Here is a 14,534-nt window from a genome sequence, read left to right on the forward strand (position 1 = left end):
CCGGGGTTTTTCTGCATTTGCGGTTTCCTCGTTAACAGAACTTCTGGTGTCTATGTTATTTCTTTTCCGCATTATATTTTGTTATATAATTGAAATATCACAGGTTGTACGTTGAATCGATCAATTGGGAAATAAAACCTTTGGTTGTTTATTGAAATTGATTGATCCTTGAACATTGGTCTTTCGTACCGTTCAAGTGATTTCTCTTGTATTTAATTAGACTCGCATATTTCTATTTGCTTGAGTAAGTATTGAATCGAGAAAGTGAGATATAACTCTTTGATATACTTTTATTAAGATGAAGTCTGACGGTTTAGTTGAATCTCTTAAAAGTATATTGGAGTTTGTCCATACATATTGCTAAGAGAAATATTGAGTGTGGTTGTTAGACCCCCGCTTTTTCAATTGGTATCAGAGCAGGAAAACACGTTTAAAGACCTTATAAGTCTTTGTTCGTAGCGATCTGACTCTATGGACATAAATTCTATCTCCATAAACGTACCACCAGTCTTCGATGACTCAAACTACTTATGGTGTAAAATTACTATGCGTGCTTTTCTTCAAGCTCGTGATTATCAAACATAGGTACGTGTTGTTAATGGCTATGATCTTCCGGTTAATACAGAAGGCGATGTATCTATACCTAAGGATATTGGTAGATATAGTACAGAAGAAATCCTTCCTGCAAAGCAAAATTCTGACGGCTTAAATGCTATCATACATGCCATTATCCCAGATCTTCAGCATCATGTGTCCACGTGCACAAAGTCTAAAGAAGCCTGAGATATCTTAGAAACCGTATTTGAAGGAAATACCAGTGAAAAAGAAGCTAGGCTTTAAAACCTAAATTCTTATTGGGAAGACCTTCACATGGCAAATGAAAAATCATTTGATGAGTTTAATCACAAAGTGTCTAAAATTGTTAATGCATCTTTTGCATTGGGTAAGGCTATTCCTAAAAAAGATATTGTGACGAAAATTCTCCGATCGCTGCCAGCTAGATACGATTCTAAAAAGCATGCCATCATTAAGGGAAATAACCTTGATACTCTTTCCAGAAATACTCTTGTTGGAAAGTTAAAAATTCTTGATCAAAATTCCGTTAGAATATCTGCATTCAATGTTGTATCCAACGCAAGTGAAATATCTAACTTGTCTTGGGCTGATGAATGTTGTTCCAATCATGTTGATTGTGGTAAACCATTGATAACAGAAAAGATAAAAGAATTTGTAAAAAGAAGCAATAGATGTGATAAACGTCTTTTGTCAGTTTTTGCTTCAGATGATTCAACACAAGAAAAATCCTTCCTGGGTGTCAACATATTGGATACGTCAGATGGATGTAATGAATCCTCAACTCTTGTAGCAGAAACATCCACCTACTCAATTTCTGATTCAGAACTTAAGTCTGACACAGAGATTTCTGAATTCTTGAATAGAGAGGTTCTTCAAGAAAATCTTCAATTAAAAGCTTCATTGGAGAGACTTGAATCAACAATCCAAGTGAAAGATCTTGAGATATATTGTCTTAATGATGAATTCACCAGAACCATGTCCCTAAAGGATAAAGACATCAATACTCTTAAGGATGACCTACAAAGGTTATCCGGAAGTTCTGACAAAATTTCAGCAATGTTATTTGGTCAGAAATCCTTTGGAAACACAAATGGTTTAGGATTTAAAAGCAAAAATGCAAGCATAATCAACTCCGTTGTTCCCATTGATCATGGAAGAATAAAGGTTGATGGTTGTGATAAACAGAAGGCAATTCAACAAGACAAAGAATCTTTATTGATTTGTTCGTTTTGTGGAAATGCAAATCATGTTCAAAACACGTGTTGGAGATTCAAAGGGAACAACAAAAGAATTTCCAAACTTCAAGAGAATATGCAAAAAATAAATCTGGATAGTCAACGAGGGTTTCTAAAACCAGTGTTTCCAGAGTTAGAAGAGGTAAGAAATCTGTTTATACAACAAACCTTGATAAACCACTATATGGTGAAAGAGGGGAGCATTTGGCTCACATAGTCACTATCTAATACCAGTGACGTTCTCATCCTCATCTTTAACTTGAGAAAATGAGGTTTGCGTCTATGTGACTCAAGTGGTGTAATTATTCGTTGTTCTTATTTATGTTAAGAAAATATTCTCCTAATATTATAGATAATGAATCGTAAAAACACGGAAGACTTGTTCTACATTCTTCTAGGGTTTGAGTGGTCATAAGTCTATTTATAATTGTTTGTAGTCCTCTTTTCTTCCTAAAAGATACAGTATCATGGCTCCTGTAACTAGAGGCACCACGAGTAGGGATACAATCGAAGCAGTTAATGAGTATCTCTGTGAAGGAATCTCTTCCTCAAGGGTGAAGAAAGTGAAAGTTACAAATAATGGAGAAGGTTCTTCCTCTAACTGCCTCTTGTCTGTCTGTCATTTCGATAATAACTTCAGAGGTATGGTGAAGATTTCATCAACAAAAGAAATGATTTAAAATCTCAAATTTTTTCGTCTTTCGAAAAGATAACTCACAATGATCAAATGTTGTCTCTAACTAAGAACACCCTGCGTGAACTAAAAAGAGAACTTAGTGAGTTGATAGATATTTCTAAAGATTTAGAGGAATTGAACGATCCCATAATCAATAGATTTTTCAATAATGAGAAGGAATTCTCGGTAGATCCTCTGAGAAAGCTCTACAACGTCTAGTAAATCTTCTTATGAGAATTTTATTTCTTGTGTTTTAGGAAGAATAACTAGAGTTTGGAATATCCGTTATTGTGATTACACGTAGCTATGTCCAATGTTTTCATCTTCATTTTTTAGGTTTATTTGCTTAAATTCTAAAGTTGTTTGGAAGATAATTTTTGCAGTATTAATCTTTATGGTTTTATATATTGAAATATGTTATGGGATATGTGTGTTTGCGTCCGTGAACTATGATTGTCCCATATTTTGTCAAAAGTTAAGTATTTCGTATGTCGATATGCATGTATTGATAAAAGAAAGAATGAAGTTTTGACATTACGAAAGTTAAAGCCTTTTATGTCATATTTTGATGGAAGACAGGATAAAACTTTTGTTTACGAGGATTTTGTCTATTGTATGTCATTGTGCAAATAATGATGGAACATAGAATGAATCCTTGTCTATTCCACAGTATTGATCTTCCCTGATCCATATTTTTTATGTATATACTGTGCGTCTCCATAAGTTCTCTTATGTTGAGCATTTCCGATAAATTATTAATGGGTTTTCTTGTGGTTAATTTAATTGAGTATTTTTGGATTCAAATTCATATTCGTATGTGATTTGTTATGTCCAAAGAAATCCTTCTTTTCTTGTGAAAGTAAGGTCGCTCTTGTTTTTCTTTCGGGAATGACATATTATGGGGGAGAGTTCTTAATTGAACTTGTGCTTAATTGCCAAATTTTTGTGGGGAGTGCGTCTGTGAAATATTATAGGAGTTATTTTGTATCTTTATAAACTCCTTGATGAAAGCATTTAGCTTCGGCTACATGATTGCATCTAAAAAGTTGATATGTGCTTTCTTTTGGTCATCAAATGTCTATATGGAAATTTCATTAGAATCCCACTAGTTTTCGTACCTTTTCCAATTTTATTAACAAAAATGGGGAGAATTAATGTGTAGTTCACACTACAGATACATATGGTTTTCGGATCATTATGTAAGGGGGAGTGGTTTCCATGTGAGATGGAGTATTGACTAAGGGAGAGTGATACATATCACCATAGTATTGTTGTCGAAGTTGTGATACAATTGAACTTTGATGCTGTGTAATAATACTATGACACTGTTAACAATGATTGGGAATTATTGTTTCTCATTGTTATAGCTACGGATTTTCAACAACGATGATACTAAACTTACAACCTTTGGAATCGTTGGAGTACTTGGAAGTGACGAAGATTTCGAGTAATGTTGAAGAACCAAGGAGATCAGACACGTGGAAGAGAAGCTACAAAGTTTAATTATTTATTTTGTATTCCGTATGTATTGATAGTTTTGTCACTAAAATTGACAAAGGGGGAGATTGTTAGAGCACTGCTCGGTCGAACTCGCATGCGTTGCTATCTCAAGCATGTTTGTCAATGTTAGTGATCAAAACTATAAGTCTTGATTTCTAGTCTACTTATAGCTAAGTCTCGGACTAGGATAAAAAGTGTAGTTGAGCTCAAGACTGTATGGAGATCATCATACAAAGAAGAAGAACTACTCAAGGAACTTGTGGAACTTCATCGACTAAAAGGCATGTGGAGATTTGAACTTATCTATCACTCAAAAGTCTATCTACTCTATCTCCTATCTTTAGGCAAAAGCCATATTGCTACATAGACTTTGATTATGCAAATTTGCTATTTTGAGCCGAGCTTATCTCGCTTATCTATTTCTTGAAATATGTGTTGGTAAGCTTTCTCTTTGGCCAAGTTCATCTTTACTAGAGACGAAAGTCATATTAAGTTTCAATTACTTGAACATGGCTTTGACGAAAAATGGTATGTGAATAACAATCATATAACATCCTCTAAGAATGTTTCAATGATTGAAATGAAAGTTTAGAATATATAACCTTGGAAGGATATAAACATTATGTGGTAACACATATGTGTGTAACTCCTTATTCCTTGAACCAAAGTATGCATACTTTGCTGCTCATGAAAAACGAAACTAAAGTCTGCGTACCAGTACGCGCGCCATCGGAAGTTCACGTCCCGTGAAAATCTGCTAAAGTTTGTGAACTGAAAACAAACTCATTCCGGGCACTTAAGTCCGCGTACTTAGGTTGGTTATTTTCTAAAAACGATTATTCGTGAGCTTAAACTTATATAAACTAAGGAATGCGTGTTTGAAAATCGTGGCTATAAAGTTCATGAATTGATTCGAGTGAATCAAATCGTTTTTGCTTCGATTTTGTCTTGTATACTTCTATAAGATTTAAGCAATTGAACAACTCTCTAACTAGTTCATTTGAGTCAATTGAACTAGTTATGGTAAAGAAGAATATGGTTGATATGGAAGTGCTCATATAACTAACCATATGGTTAACTACTGTTGAACCAACTAAGTGTACATGTTTGGGTACGGTTATACAAACCTAATTAAACGTGCATTTCATTTGTGTGTAACAAGCTAAGTTCGATCTAACCGTTGAAAGATATTAGCTTGAATCTAATCAGGTTTTCATCTAATGGTGAATATTGAATGCTTTGTTACTAAGCTAACATTGATTGCAAACCCTGATTTGAAAGTCTATATATATAAAGGAGAACTCTAGCAACTGGGAAACCTAATCCCCACACCTCATGTGTGATACTAGTAGTATTAGATAGAGTCGATTTTCCTTTAACCTTAAGTTTCTTCTCGAGAACCTGTAGGTTAACAACTTGAAGACTTCATTGGGATTGTGAAGCCAGACCCTATTATTTTCTATGTAGTTGCGTGATTTGATCTTGATGTTTCTATCATATTTGAGTACAATCGTAAGATTGGCTTGAGATTGATTTCTCCGATAGGCAAGATATAAAAGAAGTCACAAACACATTCGTCTCATCGTTTGTGATTCCACAATATCTTCTTTCGCTAGTCAATTAATATTATTGTGAGGTGATTGATAATTCAAGGTTGTTCTTCGGAAATATAAGTCCGGGTTATCAATTGGTTCTTGTTCACCTTGATTTATAAAAGACGGAACAAAAACTCGTAGGTATTTCTGTGGGAGACAGATTTATCTATTACCGTAAACTTTTCTGTGTGATACAGATTTGTTTATTAAAGTCTCCGACTTTGGGTCGTAGCAACTCTTAGTTGTGGGTGAGATCAGCTAATGGAATCAAGTGCGTAGTATCCTGCTGGGATCAGAGACGTAAGGAGCACAACTGTACCTTGGATCAATGTGAGATTGGTTTGGGTTCAACTATAGTCCAGATCGAAGTTAGTTTGTAGTAGTCTAGTGTCTGTACCGGCTTAATACAATGTGTGTTCAAACTGGACTAGGTCCCGGGGTTTTTCTGCATTTGTGGTTTCCTCGTTAACAAAACTTCTGGTGTTTGTGTTATTTCTTTTCCGCATTATATTTTGTTATATAATTAATTTATCACAGGTTGTGCATTGAATCGATCAATTGGGAAATCCAACCTTTGGTTGTTTATTGAAATTGATTGATCCTTGAACATTGGTCTTTGGTACCCTTCAAGTGATTTCTCTTGTATTCAATTAGACTCACATATTTCTATTTGCTTGAGTAAGTATTGAATCGAGAAAGTGAGATATAACTCTTTGATATACTTTTATTAAGATTGAGTCTGACTGTCTAGTTGATTCTCTTAAAAGTATATTGGTATTTGTCCATACAGATTGCTAAGCGAAATATTGGGTGTGGTTGTTAGACCCCCGCTTTTTCACTTTTTAGATTATCTATTTTAGAATCTAATTAGCCTTTTAATATTCTTGCAAATATTACCAAAGACATCTGATTCCAATGAGAAAGATCCGAGAAGAGGGATTTGAGGTTAGAAGCCAAGTTTCTAGCTGAGGAATATGCAGAGTGGAGATTCCAAGATGCCTCCACGACCATGGTAAGATTATAGTGTGTTAACCAAGACCTAATGCATCTAAAAGGTTTTTGAAGCCTTTTTGTTTCTGGGTTGGAGTCAAACAATAAAGAAGTGTGGTCTGATCCTACTTTAGATAAGTGGTTTACCTTTGTGTCCTGGAGAAGCTGAATCCACTGTTAAGATATTAGAGCTCTATCAAGCCTTTCGCAAATATTGGCTTTTCCTTTTCTATGGTTTGACCATGTAAATGGATCCCCTTTTCTATTAGACCACCAGATTAGAAAGAAGGCTAAATTAGACGAAATAACTAAAAAAACACTAATATCCTAAGAAAGGAAATTAAAATCTGCAGTAAAAAAAAATATTACGTGAAATAAAACCAGATGACTAAACACAAAATCCCATAAACGATAATGGATCAAACAATAAGTAGTGCAAGAATAAGGGCTTTGAGAAAGCAGATTAAACAAACTCTTTCATTAACAAGAGGCAGGGCAATAAGAATAACAAAGACTACAGAAACCTAAAAATGATAATTAGGGAGAGAGCTCCATCCATCAAAGTACAATGAGAGAAAAGGAGAAATGTCACACTAAACTGGTAAGAGGCGGAGAAATTTAAACACACTGGAGGGAGGTTTCAGTTAATAAATCTAGGAGTTGCACACTGATAAACTAAATAGAATCACACAACAAGCATAAAATGAGACTGAAAACTTAAAATGAGATAAAAATGAAATAAATTATGAGCTAAAGAAAACTAAAACTACTGACTCCACCATATTCTTCCTCCCAGTTACCGACTCCACCATATACCTACATCACTCAAACCCGTACTTATTGGATATACCCCAAGCACTCAAAAAGAATAATACATAAGTAAATTGATGGAGAAATAAAATGTTACACCCACCTCTTGATAAATCCAAATAGAAATTAAAGCTTCACAATTAATAGAGTGTTTAAATGGAGTTGGATTATATGGGAAACAACATCTCTCGGTGAAGGATTTTCTCGAGCAGCTTGTGTGCAATTGATATCTCTATTTTCTGCAATTTCGAAATCGATACAAACCCATGTTTTCTAATCCCAATAAAACTCTGAATATCTCTAAATCGGCTACCATTAATCTTTAACATTAACGGCAGCAACAACAACATATTGCTGGGCAAAGATAGTTTGTACGAATCCTTTATTACTTTGAATTACAGTTTCATATCCTACTCAACTTAATCTCGCTAACCCCCCTCGTATATAACCCATCCAACCAAGGTAAAGCAGCGAGTGAACCATATCCATCGACGATTCTCGAGTGCAGATCCTTTACTGATGATGATGATAATATAAATGAAAATTGTAAAAGACTACCACCACTTTCATCAAAAATGGAACAACTTATGATGGGGTTTTGTATTCCGATTTTCATAAAGCGTACGTTAGTTTGCCCCTGTGTAAATCAGTTTCGGAAACTGATTACAACTTGATTATTAAAAGGATGATATCATAGTGAGATAAAAGTTACAGATCAATGGTAGGGATGGAGACGACAATGGCAAAGATGTAACATTATTACTAATGGATGTTAACTCTGTTAACGGTTGACCAGTTGACTAACGAGTCAATTACCCAAACACTAAAATGGACAAACTTAGGATCCAAACGCAAAGACGTACCAAAACATAGGACCCAAATACTAATTAATTCAAAAGTAATTTATATGCTGCTATCTTGAGATTTGGAACTAGATAGACTTTTCTACAATCACCATGATGATTGTCACTTGATCCTTAATCTTGATTGTTTAAAGATTCTCCCTTGAACTATTAGTGAGGGTAGGACTTTACAGAAATTTCAAGCACATTACCCTCAATCTCCCTTATTTCCACCCGACTTTGATTAGGTAATGATAATCTCAACTCCAATCCAGTTAGTCTAGGTCTCTTTGGTATTGGTAAAGGATTATCCCAATGGAAATAATTTTGCATCATAGCCCAATTCTTCAAATGTGCCGAATGGTCATTGCTGGGAAGTTATTGTGATGAGGAAGCTTCGTCCCATAAGCGATTGACAAAGTTAAAAGGATTACCGTATCTATCCCTTTTCTGAATCACCTACACATATATGAATCCATTTTGTTTTCACCTTTATGCATATAGTGTTGTGCAGTATCATTATTTAATACATTTGCAGGATTATCAGCATTTGTATCCTGATTGTTAAGCATATTTTCAGGTTGGTTATCAATTTCAACTTTAATTTGTTTCATATTGGAATCCTATGACGTATATCCACTCGTTAGATTTTCTAACAGATATTCCCCCATGAATTTCCCATTGAAATAACAAAGCATTTTTTACATCCCAACAGTTTCTTTCTATTGGATCAACAAAAGTTCCTATCAGGAAGCTTGTCCACAGAAGATGGGTTTTTTGATATCTAGTTGGGATAATTTCATCGAGATTAAACTGCCTACCATTACTCATATTCATAGATTGTTGTAATTGATTGGTTAATTGAGAGACATCTCCATGACAAACAACAAACATGATGATACATAGGCTAACAGCTAAAGAGCTACAGATATTGAAATAAAAGCTAGGTAAGATAATATGAGTATTTATGGTTTTTTCTGATATGAGAAGCACAACACAAGTATAAGAAAAACCTTCATCTTTAAGAGTATTTATATCCTAATAATTGTATTTATGGGATTAAATAAACAGAGGGGTTCTAATTAAAAATTTCATGTAAATAATCATGAAAACTAACGTGTTTAATTGGATATCTAGAATTAAAGTTGGAATCAGAAAGAAGAAACCACCGGCTATATGAAATCGGATATAAATTCTTACATATGTAATTAGGGAATCATTTAATCGATCCATTAGCAATTAATTAAATTGATTCCTCAGAGAAACTCTAATTAAAAACTCCATCTTTTCTACGCCGATGAAATCTTGTGCAAACCAAAGCAAATCATTACCTGACCACTGAAGGATGAAATTAGAAGTAACCGTGTGAAAGTGGGTCTGTGCAGAGAAAAATCGAAAAAAATATCCTCTTTTATGGATCTTCAAATCAAATTTCCTTTTTTTCCCTCTAATTTTGGACATATCACCCATGAAATTCTCAAAAACTAAGCAACAACCTTATTAATCCATGTAAATTTTTGCTAGCCCATGAAACGGCTGATTAGCCGCTCATGGTGAAGAAAAAAATTTCATAAGAAGAAAAACTCGTAAAAAACAAGTTTTGCCGTGAGAAAGCGCTAAGTTTTTTTTTTTTTAGTTATTAATGACCTGACCCTATTTGATGAGTAATCGACATCAAATTCAATTATGGGTAATTTAAATTCTGGAATTGGATCCGAATATTAACATTTGGTTGATGTAATTTTAATTATTTTTGTTTTCACCCTAGAGTCCAATTTCATTCCACTATTGTACCAGTGAAATAAAAATCTATTATTTTGGAGCAATTCAGATTCCTAAGAAACTAAAATCTTAATTACACGAAGTTGATTTTCCTTTTTTGGTTCAAACATTTATAGGAGTAGGATTACCTAGGTAGCCCTCAATTCCTTGGAGCAAACATGTTAGGGCAATTCCTATGGAAATTTCCAAATGAATTTTTTTATTGAGCCAGGTGGATGGGAAAACAAATTTTTCCACTAAATGCCTGGGCGGAGTATAATGAGACTCACGGATTAAGGGTGACCGATGACGGGCAAACATAACTCACTGGCGGTCGAAAAAAATCCGTCGGGGGTTCTTTTAAGACCGCTAAAGGCTACTTTTGATCGGTCACTGGAACATCTATTTTTTTCTATCCCAATAAACACTATTTTATCTTCATCTCCAAAATTCACAACAAACTTTCATCAAATCAAACTTTTCGCAATTTCAATCGCTTTCAATTTTCAACCATGAATCTTGATTTTGGTTCTTCTGAGGATGATATGGAAATGAATGAAACCTTATATGAAGAAGAGGAGTAAATGTATATAGATATTTAGCATCAAATGGATGAAGACGCAATTCAAGATAGAAGGAGGAGAAATTTATGTTGCAATTACAACCAGGGATAGTACCGAAGCCGTTAGAGCCATGTGAAGTTATGACCAGAATATGGACGTAGCGGGATCGACATTTTTACCTCGAAAAGATGGTGAATGATAATTTTAATCATGGATGTGTCTATTCCGATGAGGATTTTCAGTGTCGATTCCACATGGGACGCAACTTGACGCAAAGGATTATTTCCGATCTTTGTCAGGTACAACTTTTATTTAATTATCAGTATGATGCAAGTCATATAAGACGATTTAGTCAAGAACAAAAGGTCACTGCTGCGCTCCGTATACTATGTTCCGGGGTACCAGCGGATTCCACAGATGACTACATCCGTATTGACAAAACAACCATGTTTAGGTATCTCAAATTTTTTTTGTGAAACAATAGTCGAGCATTTTGGTTCAACTTTTTTAAGAAAGCCAACACTTGAATATGTTGAAAGAATCACTGCCGAAAACACCGCGAGGGATTTTCTAGGAATATTAGGTAGTCTTGACTGCATACACTGGACATGGCATGCACATCTGGTATATTGGGCAGGTCAATATAAGGTTCATTATCCAAAACCAACTTTAATTTTGGAAGCGTCGGCTACTTATGATTGTTGGTTTTGACATGTTTTTTTTGGACTCCCGGGTTCAAATAACGATGTCAACGTTTTGTATAAGTCACCATTGTTTGAAGATCTTAAGCATGAGATCACGCCGCACTGTAATTTCACCATCAACGGTCATGATTACATTTCAGAGAATTATCTAGCAGAAGGGATCTATCCAGAATGGTCAGCTTTGGTTGAAGATTATAGTCAGACAGGATTTAGACCGACGATTGTGAAGGATATGAAGTACTTTAACGGCCAACAAATGAAATTGATGAAGGATGTTGAACACGCTTTTGGCATATTGAATAGGAATTCGCCATCATAGTTGGCCCTGCACGCTTTTTTAATCTTCAAGAGATGAACAAAATTATGATAACTTGCATCATTCTGCATAACATGGTTATTGAGGAAACCAGACGTGACCCAACCTGGAGTAGTTTTCCAGACGAAGAATTGAGGTCGAGGCTTGTGGTGCAGCATGGCTGTCCGACAAGATATATAGACTTTCCACCAACATAATCCAAAACCGGTGACTCTATGGGAAGCTAAAGGAATACCTAACTAAGCATCTTTGGGATATAAAAGGTGAAGAGACGATGCAAGGGGGCGTCAAAACCAGGGTGGCCTCGGCCGAAGCTAATAAATGTTGTTTTTCAATTTCATTTAATGTTGTTTATTTTAATTAATATAATGCAGTGAGACTATTTAAATCAATTGATAATTTAAGGCAATAACATTTAAATTAAACTTAAGTAGTAAATAAAAATTAAAATTAGCTACATATGATCAAGGAGGTATTCATCTTCATCTTCTTCCGAGGCTACATCAACATCGTCTTCCTCATTCGCATACTGGCCAGATTGTTTAGGGACTTGTTGTTCCTCCTTATCCATTTTCCTAGTCCATACAACAAGTTTTCGTGCATTCATTTTTGAAGTGTTCAAGGAGAGTAACTTGTTCATCTTAAAATCCTTGTAGTGTTGTTCTCGCGAAAGATGACTTTTTCGAAGTTGCCTTATCGCAATGACACGGTCACCGCTTTTATCTTGTTTTACCTTCTGCTCGAATTCCTTGAACTCAGAATAGTTGAACTCGTTTGAACCTCCTTTTGCTGCTATTTGGGCTGTGTCTCTCACTTCTTTTCTAGCTTTTTGTCCCTTCCTCTTCTTCTCTCGACGTTGGTGTTAATGTCCAGATTGGTATTGTGTTTCTCTAGCATATGGAAATCCATTTCCTTCTGGTGAGGAAGCATGCCCACCATTTTGAAAATATTGCGAGATTGGACCATATGGTGATCTTGCAGACACTTGAATACCTTCCAATAAGTATGGAATAAACTTGTTATGCACCTTCAGAATGTTGTAAGAAGATTCGTGTTCGAAACCAGTTTTGCGGGATCTTTGCCACTCTTGCCGACATCTTCGTTCCACATCTGGTTCAGTTTCAACACTTCTTTTGGAGCGCCACATTTGCATGATCAAAGCTACGTATTCACTAACATTTTTGCTAATTGCATGAAAAGGATGAGACAACCCACCGGGATTACGCCTATTGATGTTAGTGTTTTTTTCACAAAATCTATTGAAAATTTTACCATAAAAGTATTCTTTTCTTGTGAGAAACCATTGATTTGATCTACTGTAAATAATACATAATTCCTCCAAATTGATCCGTCTTCATTCATCGTATACTTGACACCACGAATTCTAGCAGATCTTGACTGCGATTGTTGTTGAGATTGTTGCGAAGGGGATCCCATAGTTGTTAGAAAAATTGATTATTTGAATTTTTGTGATAGATTGGGATGGTATGAATAGTTGCGTGTGAAAAACAAGAACGGAATGGTATTGAGATGATATTAAATTGAGAAATTTAGAGATAAAAGATGTAGAAGGTGTGAATTGTAAGTTTGAAATGAGCTGAATTTATAGTGAAAATAGTAACTGAATTTATAGTGAAAAGAATAAGAGCTGTTGGATGGCTGGATTGAGATATAGCCGTTGGCGGGTCAACATTATCAGCTGGCGGGTCTTTACAAGCCGCGCGGATTTTCTTCACCCGCCAGCGGGTTTTCTTCGTCCGCGCGGTTCAAAATGAGACGCGCGTCTCATGTTGGTCCGCAGTGAACAAGCCTACAAATTTATTGGTTTTGGCCCCCTATTTTTCATGGTCGTTGAGTCCAGGAGCAAAATGAACAAACTTGAAATCAATCGGGAAATTTTTGGCGTCTAATTAAGGTTTACTGGTCTTTGATTTAGAGATGTTTTCCTCGTCTATTTTTTTTGGAAGTTGATTTAGTTACATACATCCTTTACACATGCCAATATATATATATATATATATATATATATATATATTTATTTCTTTTTTGATAATTGTGGATCATTTTGAATAATGGTAATTTAAGGTTAAAACAAGTTTAAGATCGAAAATAAGGAATACTAGTATGAACAAGACCCGGTTAAATCAAAGGAAAAAAGGGTTTTATCAGAATCATATTTTAATTATATAGCATGTTTGTTTTTCATTCTTTAGAAAGATGTGTTCCCAAAATAAGAGTGATTTGATCAAATCTCTAACTGATGATAAATTCGTTGTCAGAAAAATTAATGAGGAAGATTCAGTCGCCAGATAAATCAATGACGAGGGTCAGGGGCGGAGCCAGCCCGTTGCAAGGGGTTTCACTTGCACCCCTTTCCCAGCTGGCTCCAAAGCTTATTTTAGCACAATTAGAATTTTTTTTCATATATAAGTCCTTTTTTGCTTTTTTGCACCCCTAAATTTTTTTTTTGCTCACCATAACAAATTTTTGCACCCCCATCCGATGATTCTTGGCTCCGCCCCCGACAAGGGTTTTGTCTAATGAGACAACAAAGGTCAAGACCTATTGATTTTAACACCGAGCACCAATAACCAAGAACCACCGTAACAGTGTAGATAAATAAAAAACACAATAACAACTAAACTAAGGAAACTAACTAAAATATAGAAAAAAAAAATGAGGACTTTGTTGTTTAGTCCAGTAAACCCGACCCGGGTTACTGGCTAGTCCAGCGGCAAAATATATTTACTCCCTAGTCCAAAAAAGTTTTGGAAAGAGTAAAATTACTCTACTAACCCTAACATATAGTATTACGTATATTAATACATATGTTACTACATATGTAGTATGTAGTATACTTAGTTACTAGTATACTAGAATACTAGTAGTAATATGTTATATATCGTCAATATGTAGTAGGTAGTAATAACATATGTAGTATGTAGTATACTAGTATACTAGTAGTA

This window comes from Papaver somniferum, chromosome 9 (assembly GCF_003573695.1).
Source record: "Papaver somniferum cultivar HN1 chromosome 9, ASM357369v1, whole genome shotgun sequence".
Taxonomy (NCBI): Eukaryota; Viridiplantae; Streptophyta; class Magnoliopsida; order Ranunculales; family Papaveraceae; genus Papaver; species Papaver somniferum.